The sequence below is a fragment of the Strix aluco genome, chromosome Z, assembly GCF_031877795.1.
Source record: "Strix aluco isolate bStrAlu1 chromosome Z, bStrAlu1.hap1, whole genome shotgun sequence".
NCBI classification, from domain to species: Eukaryota; Metazoa; Chordata; class Aves; order Strigiformes; family Strigidae; genus Strix; species Strix aluco.
In genome coordinates, this window is record NC_133971.1 from 14,399,160 (window position 1) to 14,426,977 (window position 27,818).

Sequence of the window (27,818 nt, forward strand, 5' to 3'; positions counted from 1 at the left end):
GAAAGTGATAGCTTCTTCTAAACAAAAGCAGGTAGCCTTTCAGAAAGTTTAGTTTCATCTAGCAGTTAGAAGAACATGTGGATAGTATGCAACATCCCTCAGTGTACAGGAAATAGCAGAGTCTGGAGGAAATAGCCTTTTCCCTGTATTAGCCTTGGTGATTATAAAGTGCCTATTCTGCAGATGTGAAAAACAAGTTTGTCCCTTCTCGTGCTTACTACAAAGCCCCGGAAAAATTCATGTGATGATACACTGAAAATCATCAGGTTTTGCACCAGAAAAGAAGGCAGATAATTTTGTAAAGGTCAACTACTCATATCTGAATGCCACAGGCGGTCTCATCTGCTCATTTTACATATTATAAGAAATTAATAAATCCATTACCTCATCAAGCCTACTCCGGACAGATGGTTATCTTGCTAAATAAATGACTTAACACAGTAGATCAGCTTCATGCTGAGACAGAAGTGCAGAACACTTTTGATGTGTCATGTAGAAGCTGCTGCAACCACTTTCCCTCCCTTCTAGGAACAGCAGGACTTTTCTGTTTAGGCAGGTAAAAATGGCAAAGATTGTCCAACAGAAGCAGGCACTTGGTTCATGAATAACATGGATGTTAGCTACTTCTGCAGCAAAAATTAGAAGCTACCACACCAAAGCTGTGATTTAGGACCACCAAGAGGACACGTTCTTTGTTTCTTTGTTTTTATAGTACTTTAATGGTCACAGGCAAATAGAGTTGCAACTATTTTTTGATGCTGCTCTTTGGAACTATTATTTATAGCCCACATAATTCCTCTCCAAATCCTGATTTTTTTGGCAATGGAAAGCGGTAGCTAGGCCAGGAGTTAATGATTATGAGATAAGCATTTATCTCACTTGGTGCCATATCGGCTTGTTCTACTTTCAAATATTACTTGCTCTGATGCATGCTGCTCTTCTGCCAAAGCTGAAGACAAACTACTATTCTTTTTCCAAGAAAAAAAGCACTGTGACTCGATTCCAATTAACAGTGTGGGTTTTAAGTATAATCTTTGCACTGCTACCCTTTTTTTTTTTACTCCTATTTATCACTATTGCGCACTTGTCATCTGTTACTCTGTACCCTTCCAACTTTTTTCTCATGTCTGAAGATATACTTGCAGTGGAGACATCGTGAGGAAAAAGTGAATTTTCAGGCCTTGTCTGAAAAGACATGGGCCCCAGAGGTTATATTGTTTTTCTAGTGCACTTATACACATTCAAGAACTGTTCCACTTACAAACATTTACTAAGTAAGTAGGTTTCTCCTGCACTGTACTTTGCATTCACTTTGAATTTGTCCTTACCTTTAATTTTTCATTCTACATGATGGAGCCTCAGGTTACTGTCAGGTGTCTAGAGCTGTTTATTGCTTCCCAAATATTGCTGTTTGCTGTCCAACTGAAGATGGCAACAGTATGAAAGACCAAAAAAAAGAGCAAGGGCCTCTTTTCCTTTTATATGTATCTAGGGATTGTTTCTTTGTTTCTTCTCTTCTCAGTGTAAGTGGATTGATCCAAGGATCAAAATGGAAGGTGTTTCTCTCTATGGAACATGTTCCACTTTAAGGGAATATTTATCTGTAAAGTTAGAAGTTGGCCACAGAACCACTGTCATACGTAAGTCATTACACAGACAAACAACAATCAGTCAGTATATCCTATAACCCACCTGTGTTTATTATTCGATATTTGACCGAAAACTGGCGTTTTAGTAAAACTCAAAAGTTGAGACATTTAAATTACTCAGTCTTGTAATGTATTTAATATGTAGTGAGAAATGCAGAATACAGAGAGGTACCACCCCCTGGGAAGAAATTAATTTGTAAATCCAGTAAAAACTAAGCCAGTCTGAGCATCCTTGTGCTCTGGCTTTCCTGATCTCTGCCTTTCAGAGCAAGGTCTGCCTCTGCTTTTTTTTTCACAAGTAAAGGGATGTTAGTCCATAGCTTATATTCTTCTCTTGTTTCACTGATCTATTGTTTCTATAAGATTAATTCTGTGTTCTAGTCTATGTTTTGTTTTGTTATACTTTTCTACTGGTCCAATAAAGAGATTTTTTTTTTTTTTTAAATTGTTATAACTAAATTTTTATTTGTACTTCTCTATTTCAACATATTTCACAGACATTAACTAAGTAGTCTAACTGATATTCCTGTGAGATGTATCCAAGTTTTTATTTTTCCCTTGGTATTTAGCATTTTCTGAAGTCTAAACTGAACAGTAGTTCATGGTTTCAGGTTTTCAGCAGCTAATGACTTTTACTCAGACTCACTCACTCCACCAACCTCAGACAAATACTGGCTAAAACTTCTTTGTCAGGGTTTTACTCTGACAAAGGGTTACATCACATCAGATGACATGAAACAGAAGGAAAAGTCTGCTAGTGACTTCATTCATTATGTATTCATCAAACTTCATTACCTACAAAAACATTAAAAACTGCAGAGTTGAATTAACTGTTGTGATTCGTAAAAGGGCATTTCCCAAAAAATTAGTAGATGCTTAACTTCATACATGAATTTGTAAATCCATGAATCCATGTTTACATCTTTTCAAAATTGGACAAGAAATAGCATGTGCTTTGACTTTGTAATGAGAGCGATTCAGAACAAAAAATAAATGGTAATATTTCTAGCAATGAATGCCATACATTCAGAAACCACTGCAAATAAGACCATTTTACCAAGAGAGGCTATCTGCTGAGTGATAGGCCCTAAAACTAATTTTTTCCTTTTTAATTTCCTCTGAAAAAATAGCAATAGAACCAAGGAAATTATCTAAAGTTCATTGCACATTTGATAAAAAATCTGCTTCAGCTAGTTTTCTGCCTCAAGGTGTATAATCAAGACTAAAAAACACATCATAAAATCTCAGCAAGAATATCAGAAATAAGCACATCTCACTGCTATTTATATCTGCTTCTTCAGCCCCTCTTCATCCCCCCCTTGGAGCGATGATGTCTAAAATAAGAAAATCAGTTGACTAGAAATGTTACAGCTTATTCCTACTCTTTAGGAATAAATAAAATTTTCTGAGCAGCTAGCATCCTGCTAGCCATAGCTGGAGCCAAGCAAGTGTACACTGTCTTCCTTTTATCAAAAAAACTTCAGGATGAGTCAGGACATTGAAGGCTTTCTTACATCCCAGCAAAGGCATAGCTTTGGGAGTGGTGACAGGAAAATTACCTGTAATGACAAAGCACATTTCACCCAAATCTACAATAATGTCTTCAGCAGTAAGTGTTTTTGTATCTGTGCAGTGAGGCACTCCTCCATTTGCACACAAGCACCCTCTAGACACGTGCTTCCAGCTGTGTCTATTAACTGCTAGTCTGAAAAAAAGCAGCATCCATATCACCTAACCTACCGCCCCATCACATGTAAGGTGCCTAACAAAGCAGAATCTGGAAGTAAATACCCATGCTCTGTGGAGTAAACAAAACAGGGCTTCTGAAAGCCTCTAGGAGTACACTGCCTGCCAAGGTATAGACTCCTGCCTCTGCCCACACTGTAGGCAGGCAGCACAGGCACTTCAGCAAGACTGCTTCACTAAGGGCCTAAAATGTAAGTGCAAGTTAAGTGCCAAAATCAGACACCCAAGTTAGGCCAGCTAGGTCTAAGCCCAAGAAGTTAGTGGTCTGTTACACCAATCCTTTCTGAAACTGTAGGGCCCCCAGGCACACAGGGGCCCCCACTCAAAAACACTGAGCTCAGGGTAACTCTTCCACACACTGCTGAATGCTGAACAGCACGGTCCCTTCACACAAGGGTGTGTTTCTTTAAAGGCATCAGGGAGATTTGGGGGGTTTGGAGCCCATTCAAGACTGTCTCCCAAGGACTGCGGGCCCTGGAGTCACCTCACATATGTGCATTCCAACCATCTGAGCCTTAAGTGAAGGTGTATTAGTGAATCAGTGATGGTATACCAAAGGCATGCACAGTGTCATATTCTGCTTCAAACTGGTTCTAACGCTTCTCTGATACATATACATGCTGAGAAGCTTTCTAGGGAGATGCTCTTGACATTCTCTTTTTAAAAAAATTCCTTGTAATGTCATATGATCCTTGAAGTTCCTCTAGGGGCAACTGACGGCTCCATGAGGGAGGCTCTGCTACATCTGCCAGTGGCTCAAAAGCTGTCATGGACACGGCAGACAGTGATGTCGCCCATCCACTCAGACCTAGCGCAATGCCAGCTGGTGGAGTTCTGCATTTTCTCCCCCAAAGTTTCTCTCCTTCTGCACAGTGCTCCTCCTCTTGTGGTAGCCACAGCCTGAGGCAGGAGATGGCAATTGCGCTGACAGCACATAACAAAGCATGTGGCCATAGCTGTTGCATTCCAGACAGCTCGGAATCACCATGGGACACAGGTCCAAGCACAGCATCCGTTCCTTGTGCCTGAAGCTGCACAGGGCTTGCAGGAGGACATGGGAGTGTGGCCAATACTGTTAGTGCAGCCATCTGTTAATAGGCCTCCTGCTTTCATGAAATGTGTAGGAACCTCCCTCTTGATCACCTGCAAATTTGCTTTGAATTGACAAACTAGTTAAAAATTCACCAGAGTGACCCACAGAGACTGAGGCTCCATAAGTTCTGTCTCCCCAGGAAAGCAGGGTAAACAATGAGGGAATGAGACAGAAAGAGAAGAAAAAGGTTTTGCTAGGACATTATAGATCAAATACATGTGGAGTTCAGTAACCATCCAGCTAAACAACATGAGTGAACATTAGTCATCTGGCAGTAAATGGATTCTGACTACTATGATGCAGAAAAAAGGTGCTTAAGAGATCCTGAAAGTCCAAAGTGTGCTCTAAAAAAATCACATTTGGCATCAACTCTGAAACAATAAAATGAAGAAAACAATACTGTAGTACAGGGGATAAAAAAGAATGGCAAACATATTTCTGCTTGTAAAATAAACTTGGGCTACTTCTGAAATATCTTTCCATTTCCCAGACCCAGAAATGAGAAGAGGAAAAATACACAAACTCTAAAAAAATATTTATTTTAAAATTTGTCTGGCTATTTGCTGGAGCATCAGAGAACTGAATAGCTAAATACTGTGTGTTGACCAAAAAAGGAAATGATGAACCAAAGTTATTTTTGGTGGCAACTATATGTATAAACAACAATAAAAACAAAGACCTGTAATATCAAAAATAGAGTTCATTGTGTTTTACTTTCTGACACCAATCAGGAAAGTGCTTCTGTTTCCCAACTGTTTAGTTAGCCCCACTTGTCACACAAGTAGGTGACAGTTCAAGCTGCAACCATTATACCATCATCTGGGAAGGATTATTGTTACTGTACTCTGCAGAAAAAAGGTGGTAAAAGAAATACTGTGAAGTGGTGATGAGGTTTTAAAAAAATCAGCATAATTACTTTGCATACTCTTCCTCAGCAATCAGATATTTTCCTTTGAAGCTGAACAGCTTCCCTAAGCACAGTACAAACCAAACCCCATAACCCACCTGCCTACTGGCTCCCCTCTGCACTTCCCGCCCTCTACTCTTTCCAGGATGCAGCTGAAGTTGCCAAGAACGGCTCAGAGTAAGAACAGAATATGATGAATTTATTTTTCCACGTACCATGGAGTGAAGACATGTTTCCCTCTGGCCAGCTCACAACTCCATTCCACAATTTTGGGTTTGAATCTGTCTATGATTGTCACAGATGATATACTGCACTCCTATTTCACTCCAGCACCATGTCTAAGCCTGCTCTCTCTGGTGCCAATGACCTCTGTCTAACACATCTTCCCACCTTCTTCTGTTTCTCTTCCAGACAATATGAGAATCTGCAAGTAAGAATGCTGTGAAGTCCCAAGACACAGTTTTTCACATTGGTGTATACATCCTACTCTGTGTGCAGGTAACACACTCTGCATAAAGTGTTTCAGCATGTCCTTCAGGAAGATATTCCATCATTAATTTTCTTTTTCTTTTCTTTCTTTAAAAAAAAACATAAATCATCTGCTGTAAGGGTACCATCACCTGAGGTTTTCTTCAGCCTTCTCTATTTTATGGCTGGTGTGGATCGTTACTCAAGGTAATGAGTTTAAAAACTCTTTGGTTTCTGAGCCAATACCGCATACTTCTCATCTTCCAGGGATTAGGCCAAACTGTAAATGCATCAGTACTGTGGTGGGAAAATCAAAAAGCTACAAAGCAGGAAAATCATTAGTAACTAGTCAAAACAGATGCAATGGAGGGATGTCTAGTCAGTGACGGGATTAGTAGTGTGAAATGAAACTAGGTCAGATGTGGACACCCAGACCACTATTTATACCAGCACTTGTACCTACGAGCAGATGGAAGCAACCAACAAGGCAGCCATGTACAGGCTGCAGACAAGACATGGGGATGTGTACAAACTGTTACTAGTCCTAGCCATGGGTCTTGTACAACCCAAGTCTCCTGTGCCTGGACGAGTGGACCTGAGTTGGTTTTCAAGCTAAACATGCAAAGAGCTTTTTCTAAAGCTCTTGGGGATTTCCAGGGCTTTCTCTAAGTGGCTGAAGCTCATCCAAGTCAGAGCCCTAAGTATCCATAAAGTCCAAGTTGAACATATTGAAGTAAAAGCTTCATATTTTTGCTCTGCAGGTCCTATACATGACTTCCTCTGTCCACATAGCAGGCAGCTCCTCATTCTCCCAGCCAAAATTGAAGAGGAGAGAGGGTCACTGACACATGTTAGACCAGAGGGAAGTGGTTTGGTTATGGCAGACTTGGAGTTAAAGCAGGCAGAGAGAGGATGCACACAGCAGCTGTAGGAGAAGTACTCAAAGTGGAAAAGCTGGAAAGCAGAGAGGAAAACTGTACAACTATCTGGGCTAACAGATTACTTGGGTCAGAGGGAAGAAAAGCTGAGTATGAGAACCCTTCTCTTCCCTGCCTTCTTGATGTAGTTCTGAGATGTCAGTCAGGCAGGGAGCCTGGACTGGGGAACTGGTAGAAGTCACTTCTCCCCACACAGGCGAGGATTTCTGGGTTCGAGCCTAGAGGAGGCAAGGGAGCAGATGGAAGAAGCTCCTGCCAAAATGAGCAGTTACTGGAAGGCTCTCCAGAGAGGAAGCTGCAACAGTGAGGAGCTCCAGTGGGTTTTAATGGGGAGTTCAGGGACTAGATGTAATTCAGTAACTAGTCTGGACAGAATGACACAACTCCCTCACCACTGTCCTGTACCACCTTAATCCAGACTTTTCTGATTTCAGTTCAATATTGCAAGTCTTTTCACAAGATACAAGATCCTTAAAAATATATGAAGGAAAGAGAAAGGGTTGAGCCAACTTCCCACCCAGCAGACATCAAATATCCAGCTATTTTTTTCTATTTCCAAAATTGTTCTCCAGTATTTTTAGAATCAACCTTAGTGCACAGAGCTGGTTACTAGTGCCTGAACAACCACTTAACATTCATTTGATAACTGGGTTTTATTAAATGTGTGCATTTCAGTGTACTGTGTTTGCTACTGTGGTTCTGCTGCCAACATCCAGTTTTCTCAGCACCAACCATCTGGAAAATACGAAAGAAGAAACCCTTACATTTAATGCTTTAAGCCGATAATGGGTTCAAGGTGAACAGCTCTTAACACGTTGGGATTACTGTGCTGATCATCATAGCCTTTAGGTTTTTTACATGTCTCTGCCAAAATTATCCTTTTTCCTATTCCTGATTGTTTGACATCAATCTAGAACTTGGCCACCTAGTATTTTTGTTGCTAGAGCAACACCAAGAGGTACTTCCTCATTACTTTATCTCTTTTGTTGTCTCCTCAAAATGAACATTTTCTGTCATTTCCCACCAGAAGAAATTACATTGCAATGGTTTCCATCACAGTTTAAAGAGGAACTTATAACTGTGTGGTGTTCATTCCAGGCAAAACAGTAAGGACAATATTTGAGGTATGTCTTTATATAACTATACCTTCTATCCTATGTCACTTCATATGTATGTGAGTTGAAACAGTCATGCCACTATTCAGTTGCTCACAACTAGACTGCATAAAGCACAAGCATGAGGTCAGGTTCTTAGCTGATATAAGTCACCATAGTTCTGTTGTCTTCCATGTTTTCCCATCGTTCCCATCCTATGCATCTTAAGGCCAGAGGAGGAAATCTAGGAAGGGTCTACCCATTCCAGAAACCCCATATTTCCTTTTCCATTGATGTCCCTTCAATAGCATTTCTCATCCCTTCCTACCCAAAACACCTGTTTTGACCACAGACAGAAGGCTTTATTTCAGGATGAGATGGAATTAAAGGAAAGGAGATAGCTGCCTGCAAGCATGTAATTAAAAACACCCACAAGAAGGTCTGGTGGTTTGCTGTGTTCCACAGCATAATATTAGCATTAGCAACAAAGGCAAAACTAAGTGAAGGACAACTTCTGAGTAACTGAGTATCTTGTGGAATGTGAACTTAAACATATTTAGCCTAAGATAAGATGGATGTTTTTAATGGCAAACTTGATTGCCTATGGAATAATTTATCAAAGACTGCTGTAGATTCTTTATCACTTGAGGTCTTTAAAACAAGACTGGAGAATCTTGTCAAAGTCACGCTCTAGACAAGCATAAACTGCTTCATGCAAAAAACACTTTGTAGCAATCTACATTGGATGTCTGTGAGAAGTCTGACCTGAAGGTCAGTCATGGTCTCATCTAGTTTCAGGTCTATGAATCCATCATCAGGTGCAGTGCCCCAAACTGGATTCAGTGCCATTAAAGATTTACCCCAATAGACACTCTGGCCCAGAGAGCAAATGCAATATATCCAAGCCCAAGATGCAGTTAAGATGTGTGAAAAGGCTCTTTCTGACATCTGTGTTTCGAATTATATCCTTAGAGGGTGGGTGCAGTGCAGACAGTATGCAGTGACCAGGCATATCCCTTCTAGCAAGTATGAGGTGACACTGCCCTCAGACGGTCAAGATGGAGTAGATAAACACTTCCTAATTCTTAAAATAAACTTTAAGGCAGGGCTTAACAACTGGCTAAATACAGTAGTGCAAGTAATGCAGTGTAAATAAATTTCTCCATCATACTGGACTGTTTAGGAAAATGGTTATTTCTTTGTCTACAGCCACAAGTAACCCAGAGTGCCAATATTCCAGCTTAGAAAAAATGCAGAGGCGGGACACATGCAACACCATCGCTCTTTCAGCTTCTTGCCATTTTTGCTGAATTCAACCTAGCAAGGAGAACAGTGTGCACTACAGGATTGGACCCTCAGCTGGAAAGGAAGAATGGGAAGGAAATTCAAAGGAAAAATCCTGCTCCACATAAAACCTTGTACCATAGCTAAATTTGTCTAGAAAGTTAACATTAGAGAAATTAAATGGGCACTGCAAAGTCCTCCATTGGTTGAGAGAATATGATATTAACATCAGATACAGAATATAATTACATTTTTATAGTACCTTTTATGCTCAAGGTATGAGAGTACTCTGCACAGTGTGATACTGAGGATGCAGTAGTAGGTTATACCACAGGTCAGCAAGACTGAGGGGCACTGGGGAAACAGTCAAAATAGACAGGGTTACAGGAGCAGATTTAGGCTCCTTCTACAGATTTGGTATTTACAGGCTTTCTGCAGAATCTACACTGTCGTGTTGTCCTAGAAATGGCAACGCAGTCCCTCAGAGGTGCAGCAGTACAGGTGTCTCCTCCCAGATTGTCCTGGCAGCCTCAGGGTCAGGCTCTCACAACCACCCTGAGGAGGGCTGGTGGCACTTGCCCAAGGGTATGGGAAGGGTCCACACCACCACAGCTCAAAAACCAGCTGTACTGGCAGGATGGCAGCACCTGACCATGGGATGAACCATGTCACTGATCATGTTCCAGCTCCCAACAGGCAATATGTGTTGGTGATCTTGCCAACCTCTGCATCCCCAACTCCTGCTCTCCACCCGAGGGGATGACCAGATCCCCTTCCTCACCCCCAGCGGGCTGAAATAGGGTCCTGGGCTGTGGGCAGGGTAGGGGGGAGGCCCTGGGGCCAAGTCCCCAGTGACATCAGGGCTGTGAGCACCATCAGAGGACTGATGCAGTGTGACACCAACATTTGGATCAAACAGCTGAAGGACGCTTCAGTGTGGCTGAAGCAGAGACCCAGGCTGCAGTACATCTGAGCTAATCTATGCCTGTGCTTCAAGATGGGATGAATTATACTCCCAGAAGGCCTGCTTGCCTCCCTTGGTCATGCATGAGCCCTGGTTGAGCAGCACAGATAGAGGCATCTGCACTAGGATGTCAAAGGTCGGGAAACAGTAGACAGCTGGGAAGTTGCCAACTCCCTCAGCTCTATTTAGGACAATCTGAGTTACAAACATAATTCACATTGCCTAAGATAGGGGCCAGAAACTCCTTCAGACAGGTAGAAATTCAAAGGGTCTCTCCTGAAGACCCGGGTGTTTAATCTGGAGTGGGAGAAGTCAGAAACAAGTTCAGAGGGCACATTGCACTGTAGTAAGAAATTACCATTTTCCCTACCTTATTGGTAAAGCATCCTTTACTACCTTCCTACTTGTTCAGTCTAAACCAAAAAGATGTTTCAGTCCAATCCTCTAAATTTCCATAGAAGGTTTTAATACAAACCCAGGGAGAACCAAGTCCTAAAATCCTTTCCATATATCTTCTGAGAAAACAAATAAATAAATCTCATCTTCTGGTTAAGCAGATTAATGGTGAAAAACATGACCGATGACAGGAAAAGCGTGCCTCTTTCAAACACTCTGTATAAGGTCATTTCCATAATCAAGAGAAAACTAATCCTCTTCCACCAAATAACAGGCTTAGCTAGCTAATGATTTTACTACCTCAGACAAAGGTTCTCTGAATTCAAAGATGAAAACTCCCAGAGATTTCAAAATGCTTGAAAAGCTTTAAGCAGAAAGTACCTGGGGGGAAAAAACCTTTTTTTTCCTTTTTTTCTTTTTTTTTTTTTTTTTTGAAGAGGGAATGTAGTTCCTGAGGGAGAAAGGACTCTTTTCCATCTAGACTTCCATTATCGCCTGTTGTACACTGGTCTGTAATTTGGAGATTGACCCAGTTTTGCCAGCAGCCACCTGACAAGTGTTACAAAGGGGCAACTGCAAAAGGCACTGTGCAGGATATAAACTGGCCATTTTCACAAGACCTCGGTTCTGCCGCAGTGGTGTCTGCCTTGACTGTAGTTTATTGAAGAAATTCTTGTTTAGGCTGTAAAAATTTCCAAAATTTCACAAAGCTAGGTGGATGCCTACAAGCTTTCCTGCAGGGGCCTTTCACATAGTTTAATTGACCAAGAAATATAAAGGACAAACATCCTTCTCATTAAAAAGACAAAATGGTTGATTAAACTAAAGAAACTACTCTGAGTAATTCCAGCGGACTTCCTTGTGACCTCTGTCACCTCTCTGAAATAAAAAGTTCAAAACTGAGGCATCTAAATGCAGATTTGAGGCAGAAATATATTATCCAATGTTTGAAAATTATAGTCTTGGAAAAAAACATTCTCCAGCATCTCTGTGAAATAGGGATAATAGTCTTTCTCCCACGGAAGTATTATGGCAATGAAACAGTATAATATGCTCCAATGCAGTTGAAACCCTGGACAATTGTCCCTTGCAGAAATTCAACCCCTCTCCTTAGGTTTGCTGAGGGAGAGTTTTATGCCATCACCTCCATCACTGCCATTTGGCCACTGTTTGGTTTCTTAAACCCAGCCCACATTGGCCAGGCTGCTGTGGTGCTCAGATGGTGCTTACCAGAGGGAGATAAGCAGTTTGACAGGAACAGCAGCACAGAAGCCTAGACTCTGAGGTGCCAAGCACAGGTCTATACAGCAGACAGCAGCACTGTCATGATAGATCCTATAAACACACCTGAGGGCAGTTCATTTAACCAAGCCAGCTCAGGTATTATTGCAAGCAGTGTAACAACAATGTCAAAATGCTTTTTTTTTGCATTTTTTATGAAGCTTTATGTACGGAACACATGTTGCTTTTCATTAGGTCCTCAGCTATGATTTTAATGGGACTATGGAATAAATGTAAAGCCAGACTGTAGCTGGTTCCTGCCCTGTGACTCTGATTCAGAGACACTCATACAAACCCAAAGACACCACTGACACTAATGACATTTTACCAGATCCATAGTCACAAAGATCAAAGCAGAATCTGACCTGTATAAATTGTTTCTTAAAAAAGGTATTATTCCCAAAGTTGGGAATAATGTGTTACACTGACTCCAGTGAATTTATTCCAGGTCTAACAAAGACCAGAATCAATGCTTAGGACCCCTCTCTTGCAAACTCCTCCAGCTCTATTCAGAAAGCTGTTATCCAATGTGTTAATATTTTTTCTTATCTTTTCTTACACTGATGAGAAATTAGAATGCTTTCTCACTCTCCTATCTTTTATAAGTTAACAGCCTGCAATATGGTTTTGTATAGATAGAACACCCAACATATAGGCAGTAAATTATTCTGAAGCAAATGATGAAATGTGGAAGACCAGTCAAATATATCACAGTTTAGCTTGTAAATTGGTTGAAGTCCTTTAATGTAACCTGTGACAAAATTTGTACTTTGTTGGACTGTGATCAGAGTGTGGTTCTACAGCCCGCAGGCTGATTAACATGAAGGAGGAACCCAGCTCCAAAATCTTGAAATGCAAACAGCACCAGTGGGGAAGGAATTGTGTTTCCCATGCATTTCTATGAATTTATCCTTCTACCCTATGCTAGTCAGGCTTTTATTTTTCTTTGTGTTTTCTTTTTTCACTCAATTACAATGTAACAATGACATGGGAAGGAAAATTTCTTGCATTTTGAAAAAGGGTCAGCTGACATTTAAAAAAACAGGTCCTGATACAAACTTACTGAACAAGCCCTTTAAAACAAACCAGCACCGGTGCAATCTTGTCAGCTAGCAGGGAGGCTGGTACTGAGTTTATGATCAATGATAGGTAGGTCAACAGGTAGGTGAATACACACGTGAGGAAAGGGTGAGGGAAGAAGAGAAAACAGCAGGTTGTACCTTGCTTGGCCAACACCAAACTGCTGACTGGCAAAAGTTGTTGATTCATAGGTTGTACCTTTCTGCTCAAGCCTTAAACAACCAGATATCCTCACAGGGGCTCCCATAAAAACCCACCTTAATATCTCACAGTCTGCTGGGAATGGAGTCTGTAGACTCTGTAATGTAGGATGATAACTAGGTCTACTATAGGTAATATTTATGAGCTCCCTTGGTGACTACAAAGTTTCTTTCAGTTGGCTGTTCTCTCCTGCTGTGGATGCTGTTTTAAAGCAATTTCCTAAATGTTTCTGCTGGGTACCACAGTCAACAGTGGCAGCTGTAGAGAGCAGTAGCTGGGGTAGACACTAACCACCACAGGTTATCTCCGTACCAGATCATGTACCCCCACCTACCCCTGTTCGAGAAGCCTTGCTTTGAAGTAAATGCTATACTATAAGTTTTAACCATCATCTTTTCATTATATTCACAATGAAGGCTGTTGTCAGAGTAGCTGCTCTTCCTAAGGCTCTGTTGGAACATTTGATTCATCTGTCTTCACTTAACACAAGAACTAAGACTGATAAAGAAAGATAGCCCCAAACAAAAATCTTTGAGTTGCTTCACCCTACTACAGGTGGTAGCTGATCTTTGATCAAGTTTTTTGCCCTTGCCAAATGCAGTGCCTTGACAAGGGCAGGGCAAGATGTCTTGGTTGCTTATCTGAGGAGGCTGCCCAATGAAGGCTAAGTTTTTGCATTCTTCCCTAATTAGGGAAGGTCAGTAGTGAAATCACAAAAAATGTCATGCTCATCCCTCCTCACCTTCTTGCATTGCCCAGAAAGTTCTTTTCCACATGAAAGAGTAGCCAAGAGCCTGCCCCCACACTATTGTGGCATCCAAGGCTTCCCTACACCTCAAAGCCTAAAAAGACTTAGCTGTCAGGCTATGCTCAGGCTATGCTTTAAGCTAGCTCCTACTGTTCTTGTACGTACCTTCTTTTAGTGTTCTTGCTTCTAGGGATTTTACTCAGGCTTGTCAGAAATTTGCCCCAAGTGTCCAGATAACTGTTACATGCTATGGCTTTGGAGCCATATTCTTGATTTCACTGTAGTGATGTGTGCCTTCTCGAACCTGAGGACCTTGCAGGTTTGATTTTTTGTTTTAAGGGAAGGAATGGAGACTTTTACTGAATAGCCATTTTTAATTTCTTAGTCGAGTGACTGGTTTTCCTTCAGATTTGCAGGCATCACTGGAGCCCTAGTACATGAGCAGACTGAACAGTACCTCAGCAGACATTTACCTAAAATGGGAATATTAGTTTTTGCAGTTTCCAAAGGGAACTTCCCTATTTCAAAGCCACAAGCTCTAAATGCATAGCTAGTGCTTGTAGTCTGATCTCTACCTTCAAGCACTGCATCACTAGCTCTCACTGGTTTGCAATACATATCAGCACACTGATGAGCAATATAATATATATGAAAACGAAGGAGCAAAATATATGCAAGGCTTCAAAGGTGGTGCAGAGGGCTGGAAAATACCTTGCATAATACATCATTTCACTGGAATTTCTGATTTTCAGGACATTGGTTCTAGTATCACTGCACTCATAGTGTTTAATGTCCCCATAGTCGAATTCCAACATTAAAAAAAAAAAAAATAAAAATCTATGGCTGCCAGCCAGGAAAGTGTACCTCACTGCTTTTGACCAGACTGATTTAGGAGATACACCTAGCTGTGCCAGGGACAGAGCCTCCAGGCTCTGACACAGCAAGTACCTGGTAAGAAAACCTATCAAAAGCAAGAGTCCTCTCCATACAAATTCACACAGAAATGCTGTTACAGATAGCAAAAATACTCTTGAGGAACAACATGTATTATTTTAAAATTTTGCCTCTCTCTTCCTCTTTTTGTATTTAGCAACTGTGATGTTGTGATGTCTGCAGGAAGGAGACTTTTTTTAATGAGAGGCAGACCTCTTCTCTTGGTAGCTCCTCAGACTAGCCTGTTGATTGAAACTCATTCTTTTTATTTAGGGCCATCTCTGCCTGTGCTGTCTCTTTATGAAGTTCTTTATCTGGCCAGTATTAATTGATGCTACTCTGTTGTGCTGAGGCTGGTGCTGTACATCTTTTAAATAAAAATTAAATTTGATAGCGGGATGTTTAGAAAGCATTCAATGACACATTCAGATTATACCATTTCCACCAGTGTAAATGGCCTCTCTTCGGAAATCCAGGCAACATTACCCACTCTAGGAAGCACACCCTTCCCACAGCCACTTCTTAGACAGTACAGACTATTACAAAGGCTTTGTGAGCCTGCTGGGATGAGGCAATGCAAAATTGAGAGGTAGAAATAACTGTTTCTGTGGATTCCCATGGATGTGTTTCCCCTCTCCTCATGAATGCATCAGGAGGCGGGTAGGAAATGCATGGATGGGTGTTTCAGCTCCACCAGTAAACTGTTGGATTTCCAAAATACAATGTTTTGCTCCAAGTCCCAGTGCTCCTATGTGCTCAGACCTGCTGCTGTGCATCGACTGTTTATGAGCATATATCCTGAGGCCAGGGCTGATTCCTTCCCAGAAGATGTCTAGCAGAGCTACACAGTTAGTGCCAGACTCCAAGAAAAGCTCACGCTGTTGGTCTGAGGAGCAGGTAGTTGGCAGGATAACATCTCTGAGACCTTTCCACGAGTTTTCTTCTCTCTGAACTTGGGAACTGCCTTCACCTGAATACAATCAATGTGTTCAAAAGACAAAACACGCTTAGCTTTGCTCTGCCTTGTGCTGCCAAACAACAGATGCTGAGGAGATGAAGCAACAAGCTAGGATATGGTAGAGGTGTCTCCATCTTACTGCTGGTTGTTCCTCTGTGCTGGGGACACACTATACCATGTGGTAAACTTACTAGAGGAGCAAAGATTACTTAGTCCCACTGCCAGCACTGCCTAACACAGCAGGCAGTCTGGGCCCTGAAATCCTGTTAAAATGCTGTGCAGACCCACCCCAAAAACTCCTGCAGAGAAGACATCTGCATCCTTCCCAGCTGTATCAGCCTCCAGGTTCTGGTGCTAAGGAAACTTTGTGTGTTTGCTCAAGTTAGTTTTTAAGCCATCTTTCTGAGCTCAATTTGAAAGTTCATATGTGACATAAGCAGTTCATGTTTTTGTGACTGTCTGTAAAACCCTTATGTATAACTTGAGCCTGTTCAGGGACAGCTTTTCCTAAGCAAAATCCAGGGATTCCCAGAGGCTCACCCTGTTCATACCAAAACCTGTGCAAAAAGCTCTTCCTTTCACATTTACTTTTTTTGAGTTCTAAAATACAGAGACCAGCTTCACCTGTCCAAAAAGCTAATGAAAAATCTACACCATTTGGAGTAAAATTCTCCTTTATCCTGGACATGGACTGAATAAGCAATGTCATGAGATGCAATAAATATTCAGATACTGAAATACTCAAGGGAATGGCTTGTATCATTTTTTATGATATGTTTTAAACCATTTAACAGAACAAAGACTTTGACACAAAATATCTCTGTGTTTTGGCAGTACCACTACTTATCATATTCAGTTTGGTTTCACCTTCACCTAAAACAGAGAAGCTCAGATGGCTACAGGAGGGAAAGCAGTGAGAAACAGAGGCATTTCATGTAAGTGAGCATCAAGCATCCAATATCTTTGGTCTGAGCCTCAAAACATCAATATCAACTTTTGGAAGACAAAAAATCCCAACCATCCCACTGGATCAGGTGAGAGTAAGACTCAAAGACTTACACTGGGATTAATGAGAGGCATTTTTGCCCCTGCATGGAGCTCAGCAGTGCCCACAGGGGAGAGCAGATCCCATGCAGCCCAGAGGCACAACAAGCTGCAGGAGAAAACCTCTGCAAACCACTAATTCCTTCTCACCCATGGGAGCCCACCTAGGGCTTTCTTATCCCAAGGTCACTATTGTGCCCATTATCACCAAATAATGGGATGTATGGGTCTGTGCAGGAAAGGAGCTATGAGGACTTTTAGTCAATTAATTCCAGAATTGATTCTCTCCTCTGACGGCATCCTCTACAGCCAGCAGGGCTCTTCGATGCAGTCCAATGCAATGCACACACCTTTGAAAAATTATTCTTTCAAGGCTGCCCTGTGGTGCAGTAAATTTGAAAGTGCTCTTAATAATAATAAGGATCAACATTGACTTTAATGGTCTTCAAGCCCTTCATGTAATTTCATTAGCTACCCAACACAGATGCAAGCAGGGTTGATGTCATACTTTTTCCCTTGCTCTGAAACCTGAGTCAGGCGCCAGAGATAGAAACCAGTTTTATTGCCTGTAATCAGATTAAAGTTTCTGGCAGCTGGTGATTGATAGATGATTGCCAGAGTAATCAAGAAATACAGAATCTTGTGAAGATGTAGCACAGCTCAGATTGGGGAGAGGGTCTTGTGAATTGCATGCAGAGTAGTGGATGCCATCAGATGCCCGTAAACTCTCTGAATCAGCAAGGGAAGTCTGGCATTTAATAGCATTCCCGTCAATGCAAGAACCAGAAAACAGTGCAGTTTCACAGCATGGAGAACCCTGTGTTTTCACACTGGTGGTGACTCCCAGAACTTCTTTTTTTATTGAAAAGCCTATCAACATAAATACCTCATGAAGGTACTATACCACCTTCACATGGTCAATCTAACATTTAGCTATGTGTGCAAGTCCTCTCCTGAACCAAACTCGTGTTGTCTTCCTCTGCCTGACATGGTGAGCACCACTGAAGGTCTGAGTTTGTCCACACTTTACCACAGGCTGCTATCATTGCCAATAATGGGAAACAATAGTGATAACCTTGTGATATCTGTGGACACAGAGCAATGCCATGACCTCAGCCTACCTTGTAGAACTCACACCCAATGGATCAAAAAAACAAAAAAGAAAAACCAGAACAACAACCAAAGAGAAATGAGGATAAGTCCATGACTGCTTTCACAAGACTTGTTCAATAAGCTGATAAGATGCAATTACCTCATCATCTGAATATTGCAGCAGTAAAATCAATGCTACTTAAGGAGTCTGACAATCAGTTAGGCACTCTCTTGATATTTGTGAAAGTCAAGACAATTCTATGTAAAACATCAATTCATGCAAAGATATCATTAAAGCACCACAATACTAGTACCCTAATGTGTCCTGAGAAAATTAATTTATTCCAGCTATGGAATTCTGATAAAATCAGACCACTGAGTCTTCCTCTTTAGCTGGATAAAGGTTTTTTTCTAGGTGAGAGCTCTTCAGCAATGTCATCAGTGTTGGGTAAGAGGAATTCACACAAGACCCAGCATATACCTGCCTAACAACAAGTTACAATATAGACCAACCCTCTGGATAAGCTTGTTGTATATTAACATAACATTGTTATCCAGTGGGTAATGCTAGACAATGTGATTTTTGCTTTACCTCAATGTATCTGACTAGTAAATACACTTGTAAATATGTAACAAATAAAATCAGGGTCACAAATACCCAAATCATCAGAATTATCTATGTCCCTGTTATCTTTTGATTGGTAGAAGAGGCAGGCATCTAGCCACCTTTCAGCATCCCTGAATGTCCCATGATTTATGTACACTACAGATGTCAAGCAGGGGAATAGATTGCCATGAAAGGTTGTGGAATCTCCATCACTCAAGATTTCTTCAGAGCAGATTAGACAAATATCTGCCAGGAATAACCTGGGCATCATTGCTCCTGTGCTCCAGCCAAGAAATGGGATACACAACATCTGGAGGACCTCCAGTCCTACAACCCTAAAAAAGCCCCTGATACTCATTTCATCATTTTCTGATTGTATAGAAAGTCTGTCTGGGTTTTTATCAGATATTTAGATAGGAAATCTGTATTAATCTAGTCATAACAATCATACCTAGAATAAAGTGGATCAATTTTATTTCTGGCATGATGTGACTTCCCTAAAATTATATAAGGGATGAATTTAGTTTAGCATTTGGATAATTCATAAACTATCAACACCTTACATTAATGTGCATATTGAGTTATTCTACCATCATTTAAAACAGTGGCATCACTAATGAGACCATTAACTATAGCAATCATCAAGTCACATTGGATTCATGTTTTCATTATTTCTATCTAAGGTTAGTTTTTAGCTCAGACAGTTAATAAATGCCAGGGTGATGCTGGCACAGAAAATATGCATCTCTTAATTTTCATTAAGATGTCATGGAGAATGCTAGTAAACAGACAGATGTGACTGGTTTGTATCACAGGGTCCTGCTAGACAGAGGAAATCTTAAAGGTGTATTCTTATTTAGAACATGATACACAGCTGAGTTTTGCATATTATTTCTGAAATTATTTGAGCTGTACCAAATTCAGAATGTAATTCAGATCTAGTTCTAGCAAACACATCAGCTTCTGCTGAACTTCAAATACACAAGTAGTTGCACTGAAAACAATGGCTAAATTTAAGCTCCTGAGCATTTGCAGTATAGATTACCAAGGCTTCTCAAGTGTGATTACAAACACAAATCTTATCCCAGCTCCATGAGAAACTAACAGAGCTTTACAACCTTTTCAAGTCGAATTGGGTTGTACATGAGTCTGAGGTCAGACAGAGGAGTCCCCACTGGAAGTTCCATTTCAGACTAGTCAAACACCAGATCAAACCGTTAAAATGTTCTTTATCTTTGGGCTTCTTAAAACACAAACTTTAAGACCGGCAATGTGAGCTGGAATGCAGAAAAAATCATTGCAAGACACTCAGTAGAGTGGAACTTTTAGGGCAAGCTTTAGAAATTACATCATTTGGGGATGTTTTTTGCTACTACATCTCTAGCAAAAATTAAGTAGACTTCAAAAGATGAAAATGACACCTCAGTGCCTCATATTATGTGCCAGACTGGCAACACTGAGTCAGATTATAACTAAGTGGGCATCAAGCCCATTCCTCATTGACACTCATTCAGAATAAATATTAAGAGATCAAGAACACAGAAACAGTCAAGATAAAGAACAATCTGATCCCTGCCACACAGTGTGATTCTTTAAATATTCAGAATGTATACCAGCAGTGATATCAGCCAGGCAAAATGACAGGCCACGCCCAGAGGGTGGTGGTAAATTGCTCTTTTTCAAACTGGCAGCCACTGTCACAAGTGGGGTCCCCCAGGGATCAACATTGGGCCCAACACTGTTTAATTTCATCATCAGTGATCTGGATGATGGGATCAAGTGTACCCTGATGAAGTTTGCTGATGATACCAAACTGAGCGGGGAAGTGGACACTTCGGAAGGGAAGTGCAGGAAGACCTGGATAGGCTGGAAGAGTGGGCTAACAAGAACCTTATCAACCTTATAAATTTCAACAAGGACAAGTGTAAGGTCTTGCACCTGGGAAAACATAATTCAGGAGTGCAGCTCAAACTGGGATCTACCTGGCTGGAGAGCAGCTCTCTGGAAAGGGACCTGGGGTCCTGGTGGACAACAGGTTCAGCATGAGTGAACGGGGTGCTGCTGTGTGTGGCAAAGAAAGCCAACAGGATGCTAGGTTGCATCAACAAGGGCATCACCCAGCAGAGATAAAGAAGTCATTATCCCACTCTACTGGAATACTGTGTTCAGTTCTGGTCCCCACTATACAAAAAAGATGTGGACAGGCTGGAGTGGGTCCAGAGAAGGGCCACAAAGACGATCAAAGGACTGCAAAGCCTGCCATATGAGGAAAGGCTGAGAGAACTGGGTTTGTTCATCCTTGAGAAAAGAGGGTTTAGGGGAGCCTTATCGCCTTGTTCCACTATTTAAAGGGTGACTGCAAAGAAGATGGACACTCCCTCTTTACAAGGAGTCACATGGAAAAGATGAGGGGTAGTGGATACAAGTTACTCCTGGGGAGATTCCCACTGAACACAAGAAGAAAATTTTTCACAATGAGAACAATCAGCCATTGGAATAATCTCCCCAGAGAAATCATGGATTCCCCAAAATTGGACATTTTTAAGATTCAGCTGGAATAGGGTGCTGGGTTATCTTGTCTAGACTGTCCTTTTGCCAAGAAAGATTGGACCAGATGATCCTTGAGGTCCCTTCCAACCTGGTATCCTATGACTCTGTGATTGTGTGATTCTAAGTATTCTCTTGGGTTTACCAAAGAAAGAAAAAATGACCACAGCTGAAAAAGTATTACAAAATAAGAGGGGTAGCAGTGCTACAGCTGCACGGTCATCAGTAGCCATGTGTAAGTTCAGACTCAGACTCCATTAAATGGTTTGCACCAGTTGTAGCTACATTTTAGGCCTGGGTTTGTCTCTGGCTCATGCCAGCTCCTTTCACACTGTCCTTGGCCCTCTACTTTCCTACTGCTTTGCTCTCCACTAACAAGGCCATCTAGCCAGCATACCCTCTCCCATATTTCCCTGCACAACCTTGTGTGTTCTCCTGTAGGATGAAAAATGCTAGGAAAGAAGTTGAATTGATCTATGTCTATTCTAGACAGCAGCAGTTCCAATGTCAGTCAGTGTGTATTAGTGTGGAAAAAAGAGAATACGGAAACAGGGTGCTCTCCAGGAATTTTTCTTTCTATTCCAGTTTTTCCATTCTCATCCCCTTTTTATGACTCACATGCCCTTTCCATGACCTCCACTGGTAATGAATCAACATGATCTCTCACTGACTGACACTAGGCACATAGGTAGACACTTTGGAAAAAATCACGTTTTTTGTATTTCCTTGTCCCATCACAACTTCTCAGAGCAAGGAATAAGTTCCTTGTTTCCCCCAAACCCCATCCCCAGAGACATTTTCCAGTGATATTAAGCAACAACAGGCAAGTCCCACTAATGAGCAAGCAGATTCCTTGTTATTTCTTCTGTATGCTGCACTGTAAGTCTACATGGAGCTTCATGGACCAGTAAAAAGAGAGACAAACTGACTTTTTCTAATATCTTCCATGTGGTTTCATAGATGGATTAGAAGCTGTATCCAGGGGAAGTGACACAGGCACCCCCACAGCCTCGCTCCCAGCAGCAGGGCAAGAAGACCTGGGGGAAGGACCACCCTGTTTGTTGCTCCTGAGGTAGGAAGAAACCCTATATAACCCAGATCAGAAGTGGGTGAGTTGTGCCCTCACCCCATGATTCCCCTTTACCGGTAGTACTGAAGGAACAGGACTTCAACACGCAAAGAATATATCCATCATTGCAATTGGTCAAGTATTTTCAGTAGGGCATTGGAAACAGTCCTCCTGCAGGCCAGGAGAGAGTTACATGCTCATGCCCCAAGGATTTCCCACTCTACACTGGTCTCAACCACTACTGTGTTACAGCTTCATCAGCAACTGGAAAATGAGCATCTTGCAGAGAACCCTCTACAAGCTAAACTCTTATATTTAACACTACATGCTGAAATAAATAAGGCTTTACATGAAACCCCACTGTTTTCAAATGTCACTGACATTATAATCCTGTAGGTCCTAACTTTGCGTGGCTTTCAATCTCATTTTTAACAGTGTAATAACACAAAAGCAGGGAGAGGAGGGAGAGGGAAGGGGTAAATTTATATGCAACAGATAACAGATTCTTTTCTTTTGCTATTGAGAGTCTTTGCTGCTGAAAAATCTACTTCAGGCTTTCATGGGATCCTGATTAATAATTTTTAGGCCTAATTTAAGGATGCAGAGGTCAACTGTCTGTTACTAGTTACACTGTTTACACAGCAAAGTGAAACAGTCCAAGTGCCAGTATCTTGTATACAATTAACTGGCTCATTAATGTCAAACAAGGCCAATTTCAAGAACCCAGGTGCGTATACTTTCCTTCTTTGTTCCTGCAGAGAAGTCACTCTGTTAATATCAGGAGAGGCTTCAGAGAAAAAGAAAAGATACGCTATGAGAGAAAAATACCAATAAGTAAACACAAGTGCGAAAACATGAGAAAGTGTAATGACTGTGTTAGGGGTGGCACACTGATTCCCCTGCTGTGCTGATGGGAATGATGAGGGCATTCCAAAACACGCAGGCTCTGCTGTTCCAAAGCAGGTTCAGATAAGCCTTAGAAAATCCTCCCAGGGAAAGTTCTCAGCGACTGAAATGAAATAGATTTGTCATCTCTCATGGTGCCTGTATCTCACCTTCAAACCCTGGGATACCTATTAGAGCCTCTAAGAGCTCAAAATCCCTTTTCTTGGGCTTGTCTTGGGAAGACAATAGATAGCCAAGCTGAAAAGCTACAGCAGAAGCATGAGGTCACTCTGCATTCTTAGCGACTTCAATAATAAGGTAGTAGATACAGCCAGACGTACATTTTATGCCAGGATCTTCCCCATATATAACAAAAATTGTTACGGAATTTGTCAGCAGGTAGGTGATCCCACCCAGTTATTACTGGGTTCATCTCCTAGTCTCATCAATAGGGCAGAAGTAATTAGCTTTTACTGTTAGTGTAAGCAATTTCAACTGTAGAATAAAGAAGTAGTTAAAAATTAAGACTTCAAATAAGGAATCACTGTAATAAGGTCATTTCATGTGCAGATGATGCTCAGACTTCATCTTGGTGCTTGTAAGTGCACACAAGGTGACCTGACAGTGCTTTCATCACACTTTTTGTAATGGTGCTAACTTCTCCTGAGTGTGAATACATACGTTGTTATACATGCAGGAAAAGATAAAACAAGAGAAAAAGTCTGTATTACAGTTCCTGGGCAAATTGGAATTCAAAATGCTGACAGCTGACCCTCAATAGTAACAGTAAAGTCCAACAGGGAGGGATAATTAAACCATAAATGGCCATCTTGGACACTGTGGTGGTTTAGTCCCTGACAGGGTCTGAGACCACACAGCCGCTGCCCCTCCCCCACAAAGGGAGTGAAATACAAAGCCCCGGGGCTGAGGTAAGGAAAGGTTTAATACAACAGTGCAACAGCAACACAACAAACAACAACAACAACAATAACAGTAATAACAATGAACAGAGCAAGATATGTACCGATACAGCAGTGAGAGAGAGAGATCGCACAACACACGTGTTCACCGATTCTCCCTCGCTCCTGTGCTTGGGTGCCAGGTGACATCAGCATGGTATTGAATAACCCGGCTAGAGCTTCCTCCCCACTTAACCCTATCCTAGCTAAACCAGGACAGACATGATTAATGGCCATGTGTTCAGATACTGGGTAAAAGGAAAATCACAGGCTTGCATTGGCTGCTGGTTGGGCAGCAGTACTAAGCAGAGCCACACTTAGCATCATTACAGCAGCCCAGACAGATTCAGTCAGTCATTCTCATCCACCTAAGGAAAAGACAGGCTCTGTGCCAAAGGGGCTTTCCATCTCTGACATTTCACGGCATGTGCTATCAGATGGCTCAAGGCAGAGAGTGGGAAGTTTATCAGCAGTGGCTGGAAGATCTTAGACAGCTGTTGCTTCCCACTGCCTTTGTGAAAGCCTTGGAGAACCAAACTTGTGGAGAACGTATTCTCCAAAACACTGATCAAGAATGCGTCTGCAGGGAATTCAACTTCAAATACGTAAAAGGAAGAGGAAACAAACTGGCTGTCCCCATCTCCATGGTGGAACAGACCAGACAGAGTGGGCGTACTGCAGCAAGCTACCTGGATGTAAGTTAGACTTCGTGAGAAGTTCTCCAGGAGCGAGGATAGTGAAGCCCTGGAACAACTCACCTGCAAAGGCTGCCTGCAAAGCCTTGTACAGAGGGATGGTAATAAAAGTAACCTATCTTATTACAGCAAGGGGAGATGAACTTGGTGAGCTCTTGAGAGTCTTTCCAGACTTGCAAGTTTTCACAATTCACAGGCAGTAAAACCATACAGATATTAGAGTTACACACATCTTCTTCAAGTCAGATCAGAAACAGAAAGTTTGTTTCAGAGAACTTTCCCAGAATGTGCATGCATGACTTCAGTGTATCTCAAATGGCTGCATACTTGGAAGGATTGTGCTGTACCTCTACCTTCTAGTAATATGCTGAAATACTCCTTTTCCATAGTCTCTCCTCTAGTGGTCTCTCCTCCTGTGCTCTTCTGTGTTCACAGAGGCTTTAGCTATCTTGGACCTCCAAGACAAGCAACTTCAAACCTTTGGCAGGTATTGAAGATACCTGTCAGAGTGTTTTGCCTGGGCTCTGTACTCCCTTACAATTTAACAGCAACACCTCAAAACCCTCTTAGCATCTCTTTTTGATGAGAATCTTTCATTGTTTGATGAGGAGTATTGGTGGTCATTATCAAAGTAGATCAGTTGGCAAGTTTTTGGAAAGTACACAACAAAAATCAGTTTGTGGCAGAACATGCTTGAGATTTGACTTTATAAGAAGCTAGAGACAAGCAAAGAGTCCAGAGGGAATACTATATCATACCACAAGACTTAAATATGGGAGAAACAAGAAGTTTAAAGCAAGAAGGTCTTCCAGGGAAAGAGCAGACAGTGCTGATAGGAGTCCCCAGAAGGTTCAGGACCAGCATAGGGCACAGCAACCTTGCTGAGTTTATCACATGCATTTCAGTTTCCTTGAAAGGTTGAAATGATCCTTGACCATATATTTTTTAAAAGAAAGTCTTTTTAATTGAGGCATTTTTTCCCAGTGCTAATGAAAACCCCTTCATGATTAATTCAATATCCTGATATTTGAAGAGCACTGATGCTGTGGTATTACATAGCTACCACAGAAAATTACCACTTCAGGACAAATGGTACAGTGGTGTTGATGAGTAACAGCTAAGACAAATCATTAAGGGCTTTTCTGCTCTTTGAAGATATCCACTGAAGTCATGTATATGAAAAGTAGATATGACAGATGTTGTAGTAGGAGTCTACTATAGGCCACCCAGGACAGAGAGGTGGATGAAATATTCTGTAGGCACTTAGGAGAAATCTCATGATCGCTTGCCCTTGTTCTTGTGGGAGACTTTAACCTCCCAGTGTTTCTGCTGGAAATACAACACAGCAGAGCAGGACCAGTCCCGGAGATTCCTGGAATGTGTGGGAGACAACTTCCTGACGCAGCTGGTGAGTGAACCAACCAGAGAAGGTGCCCTGCTGGATCTCATCTTTGTGAACAGAGAAAGACTGGTGGATGATGTGGCGGTTGGAGGTCGACTAGGGCACAGCGATCATGAAATAATAGAGTTCTCTATTCTTAGAGAGGCCAGGAGAGGGGGCAGAAGAACTGCCATCCTGGACTTCCAAAGGGCTGATTTTGACTGTTTAGGCAACTGCTTGACAGAATCCCTTGGGAGACGGTCCTGAAGGGTATAGGGGTCCAGGAAGGCTGGACATTCTTTAAGAAGGAAGTGTTAATGGCACAGGAGCAGGCAGTCCCCAGGTGCTGTAAGAGAAGCCAGCAGAAGAGAAGACCACCCTGGCTAAACAGGGAGCTTTGGCTGCAACTCAGGGAGAAAAGGAGAGTTTACAGCTTTTGGAAGAAGGGGCTACCAACTCACAGTGATTACAAAGATGCTGTGAGGCTATGCAGGGTGGAAATCAGGAGGTCTAAAGCCCAGCTGGAAATTAATCTGGCTTCAGCATTCAAGGACAACAAGAAATGTTTCTATAAGAATGTCAATAGCAAAAGAAAGACCAGGGAGAGCCTCCATCCCCTGTTAGACGCAGGGGGAAACATGGTAACAAGTGATGAGGAAAAGGCTGAGGTGCTTAATGCCTTCTTTGCCTCAGTCTTTAATAACAAGACTAGTTGTACTGAGGGAATCCAGCCTCCTCAGCCAGAAGACAGGGACTGGGAGAACGACACCCCCGCAATCCAGGAGGAGACAGTCAGTGACCTACTGCATCACATAGATATACACAAGTCTATGGGACCAGACGGGATACACCTGAGGGTGCTGAAGGAGCTGGCTGGGGTGCTCGCCAAGCCACTTTCCATCATTTGCCAGCAGTCCTGGCTGACCAGGGAGGTCCCAACAGACTGGAAATCGGCCAATGTGACGCCCATATACAAGAAGGGTCAGAAGGATGATGCAGGAAATTACAGGCCTGTCAGCTTGACTTTGGTGCCCTGGAATCTGATGAAGCAGCTCATCCTGCGTACCATCACACAACACATGTGGGACAACCAGGGGATCAGGCCCAGTCAGCACGGGTTTATGAAAGGCAGGTCCTGCTTGACAAACCTGATCTCCTTCTACGACAGGGCGACCTGCTTATTGGATGAGGGAAAGGCTGTGGGTGTTGTTTACCTTGACTTCAGTAAGGCCTTTGACACCGTTTCCCACAGCATTCTCCTGGCAAAACTGGCTGCTCGAGGCTTGGATGGGCACACGTTTTGCTGGGTAAAAAACTGGCTGGATGGCCGGGCCCAAAGAGTTGTGGTCAATGGAGTTAAATCCAACTGGCGGCCGGTCACAAGTGGTGTCCCCCAGGGCTCGGTTTTGGGGCCACTCCTGTTTAACATCTTTATTGATGATCTAGACAAGTGGATTGAGTGCACTCTCAGTAAGTTTGCAGATGACACCAAGTTGGGTTGGAGTGTTGATCGGCTCGAGGGTAGGGAGGCTCTGCAGAGAGATCTGGACAGGCTGGAGCGATGGGCTAAGGCCAACTGTATGAGTTTTAATAAAACCAAATGTCAGGTGCTGCACTTGGGCCACAACAACCCCCAGCAGCGCTACAGGCTTGGGGAGGAGTGGCTGGAGAGCTGCCAGTCAGAGAGGGACCTGGGGGTGTTGATTGACAGCCAGCTGAACATGAGCCAGCAGTGTGCCCAGGTGACCAAGAAGGCCAATGGCATCCTGGCTTGTATCAGAAATAGCGTGGCCAGCAGG